Raw genomic sequence first — 18117 nt, forward strand, 5'->3', positions numbered from 1 at the left:
TAAATTACGAACGGAGTTTGGTACTCCTCTTTTAAGGAAATAATAATAATAATAATCAGACCATAACAAAAATCAACCAATGAAAATCCGACATTGGTTTTGAATTGTGGTTCGGCAGATTCATTAAAAAAAAAATCATGAACCAGACCAGGACAAAATGATGATACCCTTAAATTACAAAAAATTTGAGCCAATTAATGCAGTCAAACAATTGATGTAACCTTCGGTGATGCTTGTGCGCCACTCTGCAGGTATTTTTGCCGCGTTCTTAAATGAGCAAACGGCGACTGAGACAAAGTTAACTGACAGTGGACAGCGTATACTGGACGAGAATTTATTCAATGACACTTGTCTGACAGGCAATCCTTCTTAAGTCGTAGAACTAATGTGATACGAGGGTTGGAAGGGTTCAAGCAGGTCTATCAGAATTCATAGTTGGCTCTTGTGTTTTGCTTCTCGTCCTCCTCTTCATCCGCTTGCACCTTCTCACCAGTTAAGCTTCAACTTGTTCTTTTTCGTGCTTTCCTCCTTGGAGTCGTTTGGCTTTTTAAGCTCTGACAAATGTGTAAAATACATACAGCAGTGCAGGAGGGTGGGGTCTGGTGCGAAAGGGGGGAGGACAGACGGGGCTGAATTTTGGGAAGGATTAAAGGAATAATACAAGGAAAAAGTCATTTTGGTTGGATTTGGCTGTCAAATGAGAGGCATAAAATTGTCATGCACAACCACACGTGTCATTTTGGAGCGCTCGATGTCGCATTGAGAGTGACGAGCAGGGGCATTTTCACGTGCTCACAGGAAGAGCGTGTGCTCGTGTGTGCGTGCGCGTTAGCGTGCGCGCATGGGCGTGCGTGCACTCACGCGGGCGCGTGTGTTTTTGTTAAATCCTCTGCTTTTTAATCTGACTGAGCCATACAATTAGTATCCATTTATATCCCCCTGCGCCAACCTCGCCCTGCCTCACTGCCCCTCATCTGGCGCGTTATATTTGGAAGTACACGCACACACACACACACACACACACACACACACACACAGAGGCAGGCAGGCGTATGTGCTTCAAACCGTTACCCACTCTGCGTGTAGTGTGTATGTACAAAACCACTTGAGCGTTTATTCCCCATTCATGTACTAGTGCACTCTTGGTCCTCACAAGTAAGACAATTCAGCCTGCTCGTCGAATAATTGTGCCTCATGACTGATGTTTTTTCCACGACTGTATGTCTTTGCACGAGCAGAATGACAAAGGGGACTACATTTCTATTTTTTTATTATTATTATTATTATGTTTTTACTATTCAGACAAAATTGCACGCTACGAGTACAGTACTACGAATGAAGAGCCAGATGTGACCATTTAGGATTGCATCACCTCACCAGAGCTTGTAGGACGCAGATGCCAAGTCACGGACAGTTGTTTTGACGAATATGAAGAAATGTTATTGCAAATATGTTACAAATGATCGTCATTCGAGCTAGTGTCACGTTTGCGAGGTGGTGGAGGACCCCCAAAAAGCAGGCAGGAGGGAGGAGCAGGGTGAACTTGAAGAATTGTATTCAAACACAGAAAAAACTAAATCCAAAACAAAGTCTAAAGAACAAAACGAATCCAAAGTAACAAATAAAAACCATGGCAGAAGCAAAAAACGATCACGAAACGAATAACCAAATAATTACATAACGACCAACAGGTGTGCAGCTGCAGGGGGGAGCCCTACAGTGCCACCTGTTGGTCACAAACAGAATCATGACACCTTGTCTGCTGAGTTGCTAAAGAGTGTAGCTGCTCGTGTATGCGCTAGTGGGAAAAATGTACGAGTATGACATAATTCTTCAACTGTTGCCCTAAAATGTTCTACTTATGAGTACAGGGCACGTATTAGTACATGGACAGTTGAGCGTACTAGTAGGATCTTGAATGAATGCAAAAATGGCTTCCCATATACTTGTAAAGCAACGACTGTACATGTTACCAGTCTGGGAAAACATGTAACTTTTATGCACTTCCAAGAATGTGCTTTGAATTGAAGTAGACGCTTTGAAATGAGTCGACGCCGGCAGCGGAGGGTAAGAGCGAGTTGGCCTGAAAAGAAACCTCCCCCCCGGGCCACCCCCAAAGCTGCCAATCGTTTCGCAAAGTCATCCAACGGCAGACAGATGCTAAAGTTAAGAGAGAAGCGAGTAAAAACAGACGGGCTTGAAACCCTTCACAGCTACATGCTCATTACCGGCGGCTGCTCCCTCGCTGTACGACGGCGTGATCACAAGGTTGACATATGGCAGCCTTCTAATTCGGTCTGCCCTGCCCACATTGCCGCAAAAGCTTGGCCTCTGCAGATGACGCGTCGGGTCGCTTTCTTCATCCAAATGTGGCAGTTTTGGGCAAAGCGGACACACTCTGGCTTGTCCAGAGTTGCATCCACAAGTGATGACTTAACCGTTTGCAGGCACGTTCAACTGCATTGCTTCATACTCGTAGCTGCCCGTAATCGCTAAGTTGAACAAAATGTTAGCTTACCATGTTATCAGGTTACAGGGTGCATGAAGGGGTTAAGTGAAAAAAAATGGTTGCACAAAATACTGTAAATTATATCTCAGCAGACAAAGAAAGAGCATATTTTTGCCTTTATTTAAGATATTGAATTTTGGTTACATTTTCATTTTTGGGGTGTACTTAGGGAGGAAGGTGCAGCTGCGTCAACCTGAAAGACATTGATACCATCTGACTTCATTTTGCGAGCTACACAAAAGAAGGAAATTGGCTTTGTAAGACAATCACAACTCTCACACACACACACACATGCACACACACACGTAAGCGCTCTATCTTGTCAGCCTGGAAAACCACAAACAAACCATTGTAGCCCTTCTTCAACCCAGGGATGTCATCCTCATCACCAGGATGAGGCTTTTTACCGTGTGTTCGTGTGTGTGTGTGTGTGTGTGTGTGTGCGTGTGTGTGCGTGTGTGTGTGTGTGTGTGTGCGTTAGCGAGCCACAATGGATCGGTGCTCATGTGGTTTAGAAGTTTGCTGCTTGTTCAAATTGTGTGCTATTGGTAAAAGAACTGCTAATAGCGAAGCCTAGCATGTGCTCAAGTTAGCATTTTGCAGCTAGCATGGCTTAGTTTGACACGCTCAACCCAACTTTGTTGTAGAGGACATAAAAACAACCACAGAATAGAATAGAAATTCATTATCGTCGCATTCTATAGTGCAGATGCTAAAAATGAGAGGTTATGAGAACAAAAAGGACAACCAATAAATGGCGTCCCCGTAGTTTGGAATCAACAGAATCTGGAAGCTCGTACGCATTATTCACATCCACAATGACACTTAGGGACAATTTGGAGCATTCAATCAGCCTGTCATGCATGTCCTTGGAATGTGGGAGGACACCAGAATACCCGGAGAAAACCCACGCAGTCGCGAGGAAAGCTCGTACGCATTATTCACATCCACAATGACACCTAGGGACAATTTGGAGCATTCAATCAGCCTGTCATGCATGTCCTTGGAATGTGGGAGGACACCAGAATACCCGTAGAAAACCCACGCAGTCGCGAGGAAAGCTCGTACGCATTATTCACGTCCACAATGACACCTGCGGACAATTTGGCGCATTCAATCAGCCTGTCATGCATGTCCTTGGAATGTGGGAGGACACCAGAATACCCGTAAAAAACCCACGCAGTCGCGAGGAAAGCTCGTACGCATTATTCACGTCCACAATGACACCTGCGGATAATTTGGCGCATTCAATCAGCCTGTCATGCATGTCCTTGGAATGTGGGAGGACACCAGAATACCCAGAGAAAACCCACGCAGTCGCGAGGAGAACATGCAAACTCCACACAGAGCCGATTCGAACCCTGCACCTCACCGCTGAGAGGCGGACGTGCTAACCGGGCGCTCACCGTGCTGCCATCATTCAGTGTCCATAAAATCCCAAATATTGGTGCAATCGTTTATGATACGTTCAGCGATTGATGTGGGTACGATTAGAAATGCGCGTGTCAAATTTCATAGCCATCAGGTCGTAGTTTTCTGTTGTGCTTCTTCCAGTCAGCGTTCCAGATGACAGTTGTAGCAACAAAACAAACAAACAAAAAAAAAATGTTCTCACTTTTGAGCGGTATGAAACACACAATGCAGTGCTACCTTGACGGCATGTGGACGTTTGGCCGTCTCGGCCAAGCGGAGCGTGCACGTCCTCCCACCCGCCTCTAAATTTGATTTGCTGCCCTTTGTCAGCGAAGGGGGGGTTGGTGGAAGACAGTGCAACGCTGTCCAAAAAAAAACAAACAAAGGGTGAGGAGAAGACCTGCGATGTGCATGAAGTGGATTTGCTCGCCTCGGTCTTTTGCTTCCCCATCCTCCCTCCGTCTCCGAGCGTCCTCGTTACGCTCGCATCACTCTTCTTCCATCTCATCATCCTCTCTCATTCCCCACCCCCGGTGAATGTGAGATGCGGACTGAACTAGTTCAGGCGGAATGTGACGCCGTCATGGCTTCGTCTTTAATTGATGTTGTTTGATGGGAACAAGCTGCTTCACTGGCATGGAAGCGCGGCGGAGCTTAAACGCAAGCGAGAGGCGGCGAAGCCGAGTCAACCGTCGCGCTTCTCCCCGCGAAAAGACGAACGCTCGCTAACGTGCATAGGGCGCAGCCTTTCATTGTAGCGAGTGGCGCCCCCTTTCATCCAGCTGCCTCTTGCATAAGCCTTGCCTCATTTTATTTTTTTCTAATTCATGCATTATTGGTGCCGGCGCTTATGAATTATGCCAGTTTGTTGTGTTGTCTTCCTTTAGGCCCCTTTCATTATTCAGCTGAACTGAGGTCAGCCTGTTTCCCACCCGCTGCCCCCCCCCCCCCCCTTCGCCCTTTTTTCATGTTGTTGGCACAGTCGGGGGGTGTCACTCGCTTTTGTGCGGCGTCAAATTGACATGTGGCGACACGACACGGGATGTGCGGCAATGTTTACAGGTGTGTGTGTGTGTGTGTGTGTGTGTGTGAAGAGAAATATATGAATCATGGTGAAAGGTCATAAACGCTCCAAGTGAGTAGCAAGTGAGCAGATTCAAGTGATGACCTGTAATTTGGCACCTTTTTCTTCAGACTTCTTCTTCTCATCTTTTTCTTCACGCATCATTGTCCAATTTAATTCCGCTCTCTTTCCGTAGATAGACAAGTACAAGTTCTCTCCTGGACTTTGTTTCCACAAATTCAACACTTTGGTGTGTTTGAATATACAGTGTGTGATTGGGTATTTTGTTTTTCATATGATTTTGAATGAAAACGTCAATTGGGAGTGAAAAACAGCTTGAAGTAAGCACACTAGTCCTCTTCTTTGGAGAGCTGTACAAGCAAGAGATGTCACGTTGTGTGGTGGTGGACGCCAAAAAGCAGGTAGGAGAGAGGAGCAGGGTGTACTTGACGAATTGTGTTGAAACAGACAAAACTACATCCTAAACAAACAAAGTCCAAAGTATCAAACAAAAATCGTGACTGAAGCTAAAACATCACAATGAACTAAACATGACTGAAACAAACATGACAGAAGCCAAGAGCAAACGATAAGATAAGATAAGATAAGAAAACCTTTATTAGTCTCGCAATGGAGAAATTCCTCATACACAGCAGCAAAGTTACGAAAGGAAGAAGTAGAACAACAAAATATAGGAGCTGCTGAAAAGGCAGCCACTCTCGCGGCGCCATTTTGAAGTCAAAAATTAACCCGACGCTGAGTTTTTGGGCTGGGAGTCCTTTTAAAGCACTAATTACATAATGACCAACAGGTGTGCAGCTGCAGGGAGAGCCCTACAGTGCCACCTGTTGGTCACAAACCGAATCATGACAAGAGATCCCGCTTCAACCCCCGTTTCCTCAAAGAAGCCAAAAGTGAATGTTTTGAATGTCAACAAACGTTTGCTGGACTTGCAAGAATCGTAAACTGGAGTGTGTGTTTGGATTTGGGTGTTGATTTATCAACAACAATGGGCAGCTCCGATGGAAGGGGGGGGGTTTAGGGGTTTAATGAACATATTGCCAGATGCTTTGTCTCAACTGTGCGACTGTTAGCGCCACAATATCCTCAAGTTGATGGGAAACAATCATCCCGAGAGTGTGAGAAAGCCGACACTCGACGTGGCTTACAAGTTGGTGGCCCGCGACTAACGATGCCGACGAATAAGCAGGAACCGACAAAACGAGGCGCCGGGGACTTTGGGATATGCCGCGACGTGATTGGTTGGATGCAAAGATATATTTTGTGTTGATGCGGTTTGTTTTTGTGTTGAGTTGAACCTGAGGTGCAGGTGTATGAAATGGAGCGAACATTATGCGTACATATGTTGAGACTGCATGAATGCGTAAAAATGGAAACGGCGGAGTTACTCTGGTGCGCATCTTTATAGTTGGGTGATGGAGAGCGCCCACGGGAGTGTCTTCCTGTTTGGTGATTTCGTGGGGAGCGAGGCGGGGAGGTGGAGGGGCATTTGTGTTACGCTTTGTGCAAAGGGGAGGAACTCCCCCCCCACCCAAAAAAAAGAAGACAGAGGATGCAACAGCGTCATTAACAAATATTCGCCCACCTTTTAATGCCACCAAGAGAATGGAATCCACGCATAAGATCATCAAATACCAAAAAAAAACCTGTGTGGATGATGATGATGATTATTCTGACGATCCCATTAAAATTTGGCGACAATCCCCCTGAGAATCTAAGCCTCTTTTACTTTTTTTTTTCTCACTCTGGAAAAACGAGTGCGTAGTTTCCCTCACTAATAACGCACGCGTGTGTGTGTGTGTGTGTGGGGGGGGGGGGTCTGAGTGAGATTGCCAAACATGTGCCCCCCCCCCCTACCTCCTAGTCGTGTATTGCCTGACCTTTGCCTCTTTCCTTATAATAAACTAATAAAGAGGACGTTAATATGCAACATTTTGATGCTGTATTTGGCGCTGGTGTGGAGAAATGCACGACATGCATTTTACTGATCTTTTTTTTTTTCAACCACTCAACATACTCAAAAGCCGCTGTGCCATCTTCGAATTAAGGTAATTCAAACTTTTTCTCAGTGAAGGGTGAGGGAGGCAGCGATGCGTCGCGAGAGAGAGAGAGAGAGAGAGAGAGAGAGAGAGAGAGAGAGAGAGAGAGAGAGAGAAAGAGAGAGAGAGAGAGTTAGAGAGAGAGAGAGAGAGAGAGAGAGAGAGAGAGAGAGAGAGAGAAAAAGAGAGGGAGATAGGGAGAGAGGGAGAGAGAGAGGGAGAGCGAGAGAAAGAGAGAGAGAGAGAGAGCGAGAGAGAGAGCGAGACAGAAAAAGAGAGAGGGGGAGGGGGAGAGAGAGATAGAAAGAGAGAGAGAGAAAAAGAGAGAGAGAGAGAAAAAGAGAGAGAGAGAGATGGAGATAGAGAGAGAAAGAGAGAGAGATCGAGAGAGAGATAGAAAGAGAGAGAGAGCGAGAGAAGCAGAGAGAGAGAAAGAGAGACAGACAGAGAGAAAGAGAGAGAGAGAGAGAGAGAGCGAGACATAGAAAAAGAGAGAGGGAGATAGGGAGAGAGGGAGAGAGAGAGAGAGAGAGGGCGAGAGAGAGAGAGCGCGCGTGTATCGGGCAGTGCGCATGCTCAGTCGCAGCGGAGGTGGACGTGGTGGAGGGGGAGGAGGAGGAGGAAGAGAAGAGGAAGAGCGCAGCGGCCCATTGAGTTGCTGAACGGGTCGCCGAAGGGTGGGATGTGATCGCCGTCGTTCGGACGCCGTCGAACACGGTGAGATGCTGCATGTGCTCTTTTCCCATCGGGCCAATTGGCGCCGCATAGTGCGGCGTGCGATTAGTGCGATTGGGGGGGGGGGGGGGGGGGAAACAATGCGAGGGGCGATCGGTTACGCACGCGTGCGTAAATATGCTGCAGCCTGCACGCCGGTTGTCCTCGGAGGGGGACGTCAAACGCGGGGTGTGTCACAGCGACTCAGTGAGGTGCGTAAGAATCCCCCAGGGGGGTGGAGGGTGTGTCCCCGGGGGGGTGCAAAGGCTGACTGGTTGAGGGTGAGAGAGAGGCGAGGGTGTGGGGGGGGGCATGAACGCACCCCAAAGAGCTGCCACCGTATCGATGCATAATGTTGAGGATTTGTTTACATCGCGTTTCCTGATGTGCAACTCACCTGCTGAGGTGGTGGTGAATATTTGTGACGAAGGTGATTTTTTTTTTTGGGGGGGGGGGGGGTTGTTTGCTCTTTCGTATTGGTCGTCATGTTTGTGTTGGTGCAGCACCAATTGAACATGTCATTGTTAAGATGCCACCAGTGATAAATGGTTGGTGCGCCCCCCCCCAAACCCCCGCATTTAAATACTGTAACAATAATTTCTTCCCCCCCCAGCAAGAAAAAAAATAGTACTTTTTTTCTAAAAAGCAAGACCAGATTTGTGTATTGACGTGGCTTTCAGAGGGCCTCGCCTCAGCGTGCGACGTCAGAAGCGTGAGCGTCACCTCCGTGCTCCTTGCGAGTGTCTTCATTCTTCGGATGGAAAATGGCCGATGGCAACAATGATATCTTAAAGCCCCCCCCCCCGTACCCCCCTGCGGCGTTTTGGTGATGACAGGTGACGTTTGGGTCGGAGGAATGATGAGCACGGTGCGCGATTAAGAATGAACGGCAGCGTTGAGCCACAATCACGTTTTCAAGCGGGCTAAATAATTCAAACCCAGACATGTCATCCGCTGAATAATTGATGCGCCCAAGCTGTCAAAAAAGAAGGCTGCGACTTCATTTCAGGCTCACGTCAGCAAGACCACTTTTTGTTGGACTGGTTGAAAATCATGGAAGCCCCCCCCCCCACCCGCAACCCCAGCATCAGTGACGGTGAGAAAGAACTGGCTCGACCTGAGCGTGGTTATTTTTTTCCCCAGTATTTCAATTGCGTGACACGGAAAGCACTTTTGGAGACAACTCGAAAGGACATCGATTATTCAGAGCGAGACATCCGAAGTTGCTGTTCATCCTGTGATGATTTGCTCTCCTGAATGCTTGCAACGGGGGGTTGAGGGGGAGGCGGGTCTCACGGTGTATGCAGCTCTTTCTCCAGAGCGCATGTCCACCTGATCCACAAGTTTCACGATAACAAACGGGGCCGGGGTGTAATCCCGAGAACGTCAATATTGATCTTTGTCACACGGGTCGTTCAAGACGTCTGCGTGTAAGAGTTGGCTGGCGAACGGAGCGAGGGAGTCCGCGACTAATCCATTAACGACTCCGACCGAGCGCCGGCCTTCCCGCCCGCCCGCCCGCATCTCGGCCTCTATTCTGGTGCGCGCTAATCTGGTTATGTGTATCGGCGCTTCCCCGACGCTCTTGTCAATTTAGTCCATCTGGTCCAATGGCTGAGCGCGACGGCCCCTCGGTTTTAATCCTCCTTTCTCTCCGGTTGTGGCTGCGCACGCTTTGCGGGAGGGGGGGGGAAATTGTGTATGGAGTGTTTGTACTTTTGAAACACATTTGAACTTAGCGAAAGGCACTTAAGAAGTATTTTTTAGCCTCTTTTGTCACGCTCTCACTCGTCCAAATATTTATTTGTAACTCCCACTTGAAGTAAAACTGGAAGAAAAGAAAATCCAAGAATTGATATTTTCCAATCCGTTTATCCTCACAAGGGTCGCAGGGATTTCTGGAGCCCTTCCCAGGTGTCTTTGGGCAGTAGGCATGGGACACCCTGAACCGCTTGCCAGCCAATCATAGGGCACGCAGAGATGAACGAATTTGGGTTTTCAATCACCCTCCCATACATGTTTTTGGGTGTGGGAGGAAACCAGAGTACCCGGAGAAAACCCACACAGACTCAAGGAGGACATGCAAACTCCACACAGGGAGGCCGGAGCTGGAATTGAACCCGGTACCTCTGCAATGTGAGGTCGACGCGCTAACCACTGGATCACCGGGTGGCCCAAATTGGATATTTAAACACCAAAATATTTTTTCAATCAAACCACATAATTTCGTCTGACCAAGTCCACTTCTCAGGTTCAGAAAGAATCAAATAACGTTAAGGATCCCAGAAATACAGACAAGGACAAAATGCGACAACAAAAATGTTTAACGCCAAGCCGACAAAGTCCAAAACAGAAAACGTTGGTCATAAGAATCCAGAAAAAAAACAATACATGAACAAAAAAGTTATTGCGAAAGGCAAGGAAATGATTAAACCGAGAATACCAACTCTCACGACTCAAGTCCTATTCACAAGACAAAAGCAAGATCAAATAACCCAACAAAAGCTATACTTCATAAAATGTGGAACTAAGGAAACAAGAATGATGACGACGAGAGTGAGAGGTTGCGAAAACAAATGCTTGAGCAAGAGCAGCAACAAGGTCAATAATCTGACAAGCTGCAGGCAGGTTTCCTTAATTACTAGGCTGATAAAAATTGGCAGCAGGTGTGCACACAGAAGGGAAGGCCCGCATCTGCCACCTGCTGGAGACACACAAGAACACGATCATGACGTCCGGTCAGGCTCAGCGCTGCCAGCCATGTGGCGCTATGTGGTACTGCGTTGAAGGTGCGCAACACTAAATTAGCAATTGTTTAAAAAGCCATCAAAACGACAAAATGGTCATTTAATTTTATTATTTCAATTGTATTTACTTTACATCGCCTTTAATTAACCAGGTAGGTCAGTTCAGAACCATTTGTCATTTGGAATGACCATCTGGTCAAGAGTCAGTTACATAAAAGTGAGAAGAGCAATGATGCCATGATGAAGATCCAATAAACCCCCCCCCCCCCATCCCCCCACATGGTGAATAAAAGCATTCATCATTTTCCCTCGCCCCTCGCAGCGATTGCATCTGGCCCAGTGCCGATGCAGGAGCTCGACCTCTGTGATGAACGGCCGAGTCATTACGAGCCCGCGGTGCTAACCCGTTAGCGACGAAACTTCCAAAGTGAGCCTTTTGAGCCTTGGAGGCGGGGGAGGGGGGGTCATACGACTCCCGCATTGGATCGCCTTTGATTGCGCTCGTCTCAAATCGAAAGAGAGAGGCAGGTCCTTTCAATTTCGGGCTGTCTTTTGTGTCGGTTGCGCTTTGTTGATGAGAACGCTTTGTAGCTTTCGGTCACGAAAATAAAAAAGTGGAGTCAAAATGAAATATTTACAACATTGTACAGTTTGTATGTTGGGTTGTCATCACTCATTTTGCATTTTCACATCTCTTTTCCTTCCCTTCCCAATTGATGGTAACAGTAAAATTCAGGCCAATCCTTCTTCGAGTTCGCCCGTTGAGAGTTGTGTAGTTCAGCTGCTACAAGGCAGTTGAGGAAAGGCCCGAGCTTCCTGGTGGGTCTTTTTGATTGCTGACTGGAGGAGGTAGCAAGGGAGGGGTGGGGAGGGGCGTGGGGGGCCGAAGCAGATGGATGGAGCACTTGTTGCCGGAGTGCCTGCTGTCTTGAAAGTGGCCTCTTTCCTCTCCTGCTCCTCCGCCCTTGACACCCTGTCATTTGGCCTCTCCACCCAGCTTGTGCGGTTTGTGCTCTGGCATTGGAGTCTCTGCCACGAGAGCAACTCCACAGGAAAAAAAAAAAAATAGACAAGAGCTGCTACTAATTCAGGCTCAAACATCAGCTCTCTGTGAAGGCTCCAATGAGGTCAAATTCCATCCCAATGTGGAATTTTTTTTTTTTAAACTCGGTTGCACTTCAAAGCTGCTGATCTTGTAAACGCTCGGAGAGGAAACGTAGGATGACATTCTAAACCGTTAGTATTACTGCGTTAGACAAAAGTAGTGCTTTGCTGACATCTTCCGGAGTGAACGCTGGCGAATTTTGGACGCCGCTACTCCCCGTGATTTTTTGATTTTTAAGTCCATTTCATGTCAATTTTTTATCTTTTATAGCCGACATATTTTATGTCGACCTGCTTTTATGGTCACCGAGTGAACAATGATCAATCCACACTCGATCAGCCGAACTGTCATTACCTGTCATCGAGTATTGAGTTGTCGTTGAGTTGCGGCTAGCGGCTAGCTTACCCACTAACTGTTGCCGCTTCCCGACTTCATTACTCCGGTCCGGCTATGTCAATCAGCTGTGAGTGGCTTGCTTTCTGCTGGTTCGCTCTGTGTGTTTTCCACCACTCATTGGAAGCGCTTCACCAATATGCAGCCACTGAGCTCAAACTCAACTTTAATCAACACGGTCCACCACCGCCTGCTCTGCTCCAACACCCGGACATCCTTTACGTGCCCCGGCGAAGGTGCACTCACCGGGGCTCACGCCGAAACTATCAATACGACAACTCCAGCTCCATCAGGTCGTTCTGGTCCACCGCTCGCCGCCCACGGAAGAACACCGGACGCCGTGCGGATGCCTCTGTGTTGACACGCGTCCCGAGGTCGGATAGCATCGCGGTCGCTCGCAGCTGCACTCCTGTCAACGTTGGCCTACTGAACATCCGCTCCCTTACGAGCAAGGGCCAGTTCGTCCACGACCTCCTGACAGACCGTGAGTTTGACATTCTGTGTCTGACTGAGACCTGGCAGCAGCCAGATGATTATGGTACTCTTAATGAAGCTACTCCACCGGGCTTTGTTTATCACGCTGTGCCGCGCACGACTGGGAGGGGAGGCGGCCTCGCGATGATTCTGCGCGAGGATTGGAAATTTGCACCTGTAAATGTGCCTGCTTTTTTATCTTTTGAAGCGACTGTTATACAGCTCTCTGGATCAACTCCCACACTGATTGCCACTATTTACCGTCCACCAAAACCAAACAAGAATTTTATCACTGACATTACTACACTCCTCACTCATCTGTACACACTATCACCAAATGTGATTCTCTTAGGAGATTTTAATATACACATGGACAATATCAATGACTCACTTACCAAAGACTTTACCTCCTGTCTGGACAGTTTTGGTTTTCAACAGTATGTCAACTTTCCCACACACAGTAAAGGACATATTCTGGACTTGATCTGCTGTATTGGATTATCACCAACAAACTGTAAAACCGATCTCCTCCCATACACAGATCATCTATTGCTTTCATTCAATGTTAACCTGTCATTTTTCAAATCCAACCCACAACGCATTATACATTTCCGTAAAATCAAGGACATTAACCCGGACAATTTAGAATCACTTATCAACAACCTCCCCAGTACTGATTGTCTTTCTACAACAGATGAGTTTTTGACACACTACAATACAAATCTCCATAACATTCTCAATATCCTGGCCCCACTCAAAACCCGAACTGTCTCCTTCAACCAAACAGCACCCTGGTTTACCCCTACCCTCAGACAACTTAAATCAAAAGGCCGTCAACTTGAAAGATTATATAGAAAAACTGGACTCGCCATTCATAAAGAAATGTACACTACCCACTTTCTCCATTACAAGGACTCAATATCCAAAGCCAAATCAATCTTCTACTCTGGATTAATCAGTTCCAATGAAGGCAACCCCAGATCACTCTTTTCACTCATTTCTAAACTCACTAAACCTGCTGACACTCTTCCCTCACATCTCTATTCCACTGATTTTTGTAATACTCTGGCCTCATTTTTTACATCCAAAATCCAACTTATCCACCAGCAACTCACCCCTTCAGCTGCTCCTAACCCTCCTTCTCCATTCTCCCCGGTTCCTACCCACCTATTCTCTGCATTCACATCCCCATCTGTCCACCAAATCTCCATCTTAATCCAGAAGTCCAAATCCTCTACTTGTCAGCTTGACCCTCTCCCTACTGTTTTAGTCAAAGCTTCTATCCCGGCCCTCTCCCCTCTCATCACTAACATTATTCAAACTTCCCTCTCTACTGGCATTGTACCATCTCATCTCAAAACTGCTGCTGTCACTCCCATACTGAAGAAACCTGGCTCTGATCCCTGCGACTTGAACAACTTTCGTCCCATATCAAACCTTCCGTTCATCTCCAAACTTCTAGAGAAAACAGTAGCTGCTCAACTTCACACCCATCTTTCCTCCAATAAGCTATACGAACAATTTCAATCTGGCTTCCGTCCCCTCCATAGTACTGAAACTGCCCTCCTCAAAATATGCAATGACCTTCTTCTCTCTGCTGACTCCGGTTCACTCGCCATCCTCCTCCTGCTTGACCTCAGTGCAGCCTTTGACACCATCTCTCACTCCATCCTCCTCGACAGACTCTCCTCCATTGGCATCACCAGCATCCCCCTCTCCTGGTTCCGCTCCTATCTTTCTGACCGCACCCAGTTTATCCAGCTCAAACGTTTTAGATCTCACCCCTTTCCCCTCACTTCAGGTGTTCCTCAGGGTTCTGTCCTTGGCCCATTGCTATTTCTAATCTATCTTCTTCCCGTGGGTAATATCTTCAGGAAACATCACATTCATTTTCATTGCTACGCGGATGACACCCAGCTCTACATCTCTACCAAACCTAATACCGTACTTCCACCATCCTCCCTAACCAACTGCCTGCAGGAATTAAAATCTTGGTTCACCTCAAATTTCCTCAAACTGAATAGCAATAAAACTGAATTCCTCCTTATAGGCACTAAATCCAATCTAAACAAAATAAACAACTTCTCCATTCCCTTCGAAAGCTCTTCCATCTCCCCCTCCCCTCAGGTCAAGAGTCTGGGTGTCATCCTTGATAGCACCCTCTCCTTCACCTCACATATCAACCACATCACTCGTTCTGCATATTATCATCTTCGAAACATCCACCGGCTCCGCTCTTCTCTCACTCCTCAGTCCACTGCTATACTTGTACACACCCTCGTCACCTCGCGACTCGATTACTGTAATTCCCTTCTGTTTGGTCTCCCTCAAAAAACCCTCCATAAGCTTCAGCTGGTCCAAAATTCAGCCGCCCGCATTATCACACTCACGCCATACATAAACCATATTACACCTGTCCTCCAACATCTCCACTGGCTTCCCATTTTACACCGCATTCAATATAAAATCCTGCTACTCACATTCAAATCCATTCATGACCTAGCCCCTCCATACCTATCTGACCTCATCCATATTCCTACGCCTGTCCGCTCTCTTCGTTCCTCCTCCTCTGTCCTCCTCTCTGTCCCCCCTGCTCGCCTCGTCACCATGGGAAATAGAGCCTTCAGTCGCTCTGCTCCCCAGCTATGGAACTCACTCCCCGCTGACCTTCGTAATACAGCCTCATTAACACATTTCAAATCCCGCCTCAAAACACATCTGTTTCGACAAGCCTATTCACTCAGACCATAAAGCCATTGTTTTATTTATTTATTTTGTTGTATTTTTTCTTATCTTATTTGATGTAGTTTTTTAACATTGTACTCGTGATTTTAACTGCTTGTTGTAAGGTGTCCTTGAGTTTCTAGAAAGGCGCCCACAAATAAAATGTATTATTATTATTATTATTATTATTATCTTCTGGTGTCTTCGGGGTGAGGCACTATGTTGAAGTCAATTGAAGCGATTCGCTCGCCACCATCTTGTTGTCAAGGAACTATGTTGAAGTCAGTCGAGGAGATTAATTTAGACCAAACTAGCGCTTTGCCGTCATTTCGCAACATCTTGGTAAAAAGAAACTGTGTTAAAGTGAATTGAGGAGATTCATTTATACACAAGTAGCGTGTTGCCAATATCTTGTGGCATCTTGCTGCCAAAGAAATATGTTGAAGTGAAGTGAGGAGATTTTTTTGGACAAAAAAAATTGTGCTTTGCCACCATTGTGCAGCATCTTGCTGACAATAAACTACGTTGAAGTGAATTGAGGACATTTGTTTTGAACTAAATAGTGCTTTGCCGCCATCTTGCTGCATCTCATTGGCAAGGAACTATGTTAAATTGAAGTGAGGAGGATTTTCTCTGACTCAAAAGTAAAGTTTGGCCCCTACCTTGTGGCATCTTGGTGCCAGTGAACTAAGTTGAAGCCGGTTGAGGAGATTCGATTGGACTGAATTTATTTTTTCAGTCCCATGACCAATAAGAGAAGAGCGCCATGTCACTTTATTGCGAAGCAGTTTGGCTCCATCTATCCATGTATCTGTCTGTCATTTTTTTTTGTCTTTGTTTTTAGCATTGAGTGCTAACCGTGATCATTCTATGTAGCGAGATGCTATTTCCACATTTTCAGCCACATAAAGCAAAAGTGACTGAAGAGGAACATCTTGAGGTGTGACTAAATTAGCCGAAAACAAGCTTGCTCTTGTTTCTTTCACGTTTATCCCCTCCTTACCCCCAACCCCTCCAGCCTCCAGCTTGTCCATCCGAGTGGCATTCCCGCGTTTCACCGTGTCTGTAACCATGGCGTCCTTGCCTTCCTCCTTCTGCCGTTCGCTCCTCATCCTCAGTCTTGGACCCTCGCGGTCTCATCCCGGCTGCTTTGCGCGCTCCTCCATTATTCATTTGGATATAAGCAGTGCAAACCTGCCTTACATAATCTGATAATCTCACACGCACACACACACGCGTGTGATTGTGTGGGCCTGATTATGAGGATCATAAGCGATTGACCAATCGTCAGGAAAACAATGGCGGAAGAAAGTTAGGCGGCAGCGGATGATGAATGCACCATAATCCCTCAGCTTCTTGATTTTTCCTTGTTGAAAAGCCGTCGGCATTGTGGCTTTTTTTATTATAAGGGCTGAGTATTTCTCTCATGCTTCCCCTTGGTGACATCTTGCCAAGTCTCCAAGACGCAGAGACTTGAGTGTTAAAGTGCTGCGGTGAATTTGTTACAAAACAAAGCCAGTGAATCATCCCCTGGCAAACTAATGGTCTCCCTGTACAAAGCGCTTCCTGCGCATCTCCGTGAGCTACGCACATTGTGCCCAGTTATTTGTTTTTGCCACACAAAGCTGAGAGAAAATCAAAAGTGTCAATTTAGGAAAGCTCTCAAAATGGGCCTTCATTGCATTGTGCCACAGTGAACCGCCGCTTCATTAAAGGTCAACTACTGTATTGGCCCGAATACTGAAATAAAAAAGTGGGGGTCGTCTTATATTCAGGGTTTAGACATTATACCCATTCACGACGCTAGATGGCGCCAGATATGACTGAAGCGAATGCTGAACTTGACTCCCCAGGCCAAAGTGAACCCCTGTCACGAAGAATAAAAATAAATCAGCGGTAGCAGGAAGAAGAAAAATAAAAAAATAGCGGTAAGAAGGAAAAGAGAAGAAAATAGAAGAGATAACATCAAATAGAGAAACGTAGTGACGATCTGGAGAAAGGTGGGTTGAAGATCAGCCAGGTTAACCGGCAGCTGAGGAGAAGTTATGATGTCATTTCCATTTCAAAAAACAGAAGCCATTCATTTACAAATGTGATTACACTTTAGTTTACATATTTAAATCTTCAGATATTAAGATTTGAATGAGGCACAATAACATGGTTTTCTTCCCCAATTATTGTTAGAATCATTTGTTTCAGATGTACTGTAATTATTTTCTGTATAAAAATTAATTTAGTGTTCAAAAAGTCTTTTGTCAAACTTGAGTCTTGAAAAAGAGGGGGTCGTCTTATAATCAGGGCCGTCTCATATTCGGGCCAATACGGTATATGGCTGATTTTTAATCCGTCATTTTTGGATGACTTTTGCATGTACTCGCAATTTTGTCTTCTGATTAGTACAATACCACATGCTAAGCAGCATTGAGTTCTACTGGATGCACATAAATGCGACATAATTAAGAGCAGAGAAGTACAAAGTTGAAGACAACAAGAAGAGGCAAATAAGGTCCCCTACAAAACCCCCTTTATATACGTTTTATTGAATATTTTGGTGTTTAGCTATACAATGTTTCTTTCTCTTTTGAGGAAAGAGTAGTGATTTTCCGAGAATTAAATTGAGATGACTACTTCGGTATATTTTAAAAATCATGTTTTCACCTGTCGGAATCTGTTGAAAATGTTGAGGAGGGGTAAAACTGCCCCAACCAATTTATCAGTCAACTTATTTTTTTCTTCATCTGATATTAGACCTTTTCAAAGTAACCATAATTGATTTTTTTTAAAATGAAAAACAAATGTTCAGTTTTGGAGTCACTGCCAACAACAAGGCGGACATGGACAACAGTTTGTTCTGGAATCCACTGCGTGGAACAGCCAGAAGTGTAAACAGGACACTATATTACATTATTTTTAGC

The 18117-nt window shown here is 46.1% G+C and overlaps 1 protein-coding gene across 3 annotated transcripts in view; it reads left to right on the forward strand.

The window, feature by feature from the left end:
- Positions 1-7747: 7747 nt before the first annotated feature.
- LOC127599323 (sodium/calcium exchanger 1-like) overlaps positions 7748-18117 on the forward strand; it is a 39140-nt gene continuing 28770 nt past the window's right edge. For all 3 annotated transcript variants that reach the window (XM_052063221.1, XM_052063230.1, XM_052063238.1), the window contains exon 1: positions 7748-7762. The gene's annotated coding sequence lies outside the window, so the exon portion shown is untranslated. The remainder of the gene's footprint in view (positions 7763-18117) is intronic.

Source organism: Hippocampus zosterae, chromosome 1 (genome assembly GCF_025434085.1).
Source record: "Hippocampus zosterae strain Florida chromosome 1, ASM2543408v3, whole genome shotgun sequence".
Classification (NCBI taxonomy): Eukaryota; Metazoa; Chordata; class Actinopteri; order Syngnathiformes; family Syngnathidae; genus Hippocampus; species Hippocampus zosterae.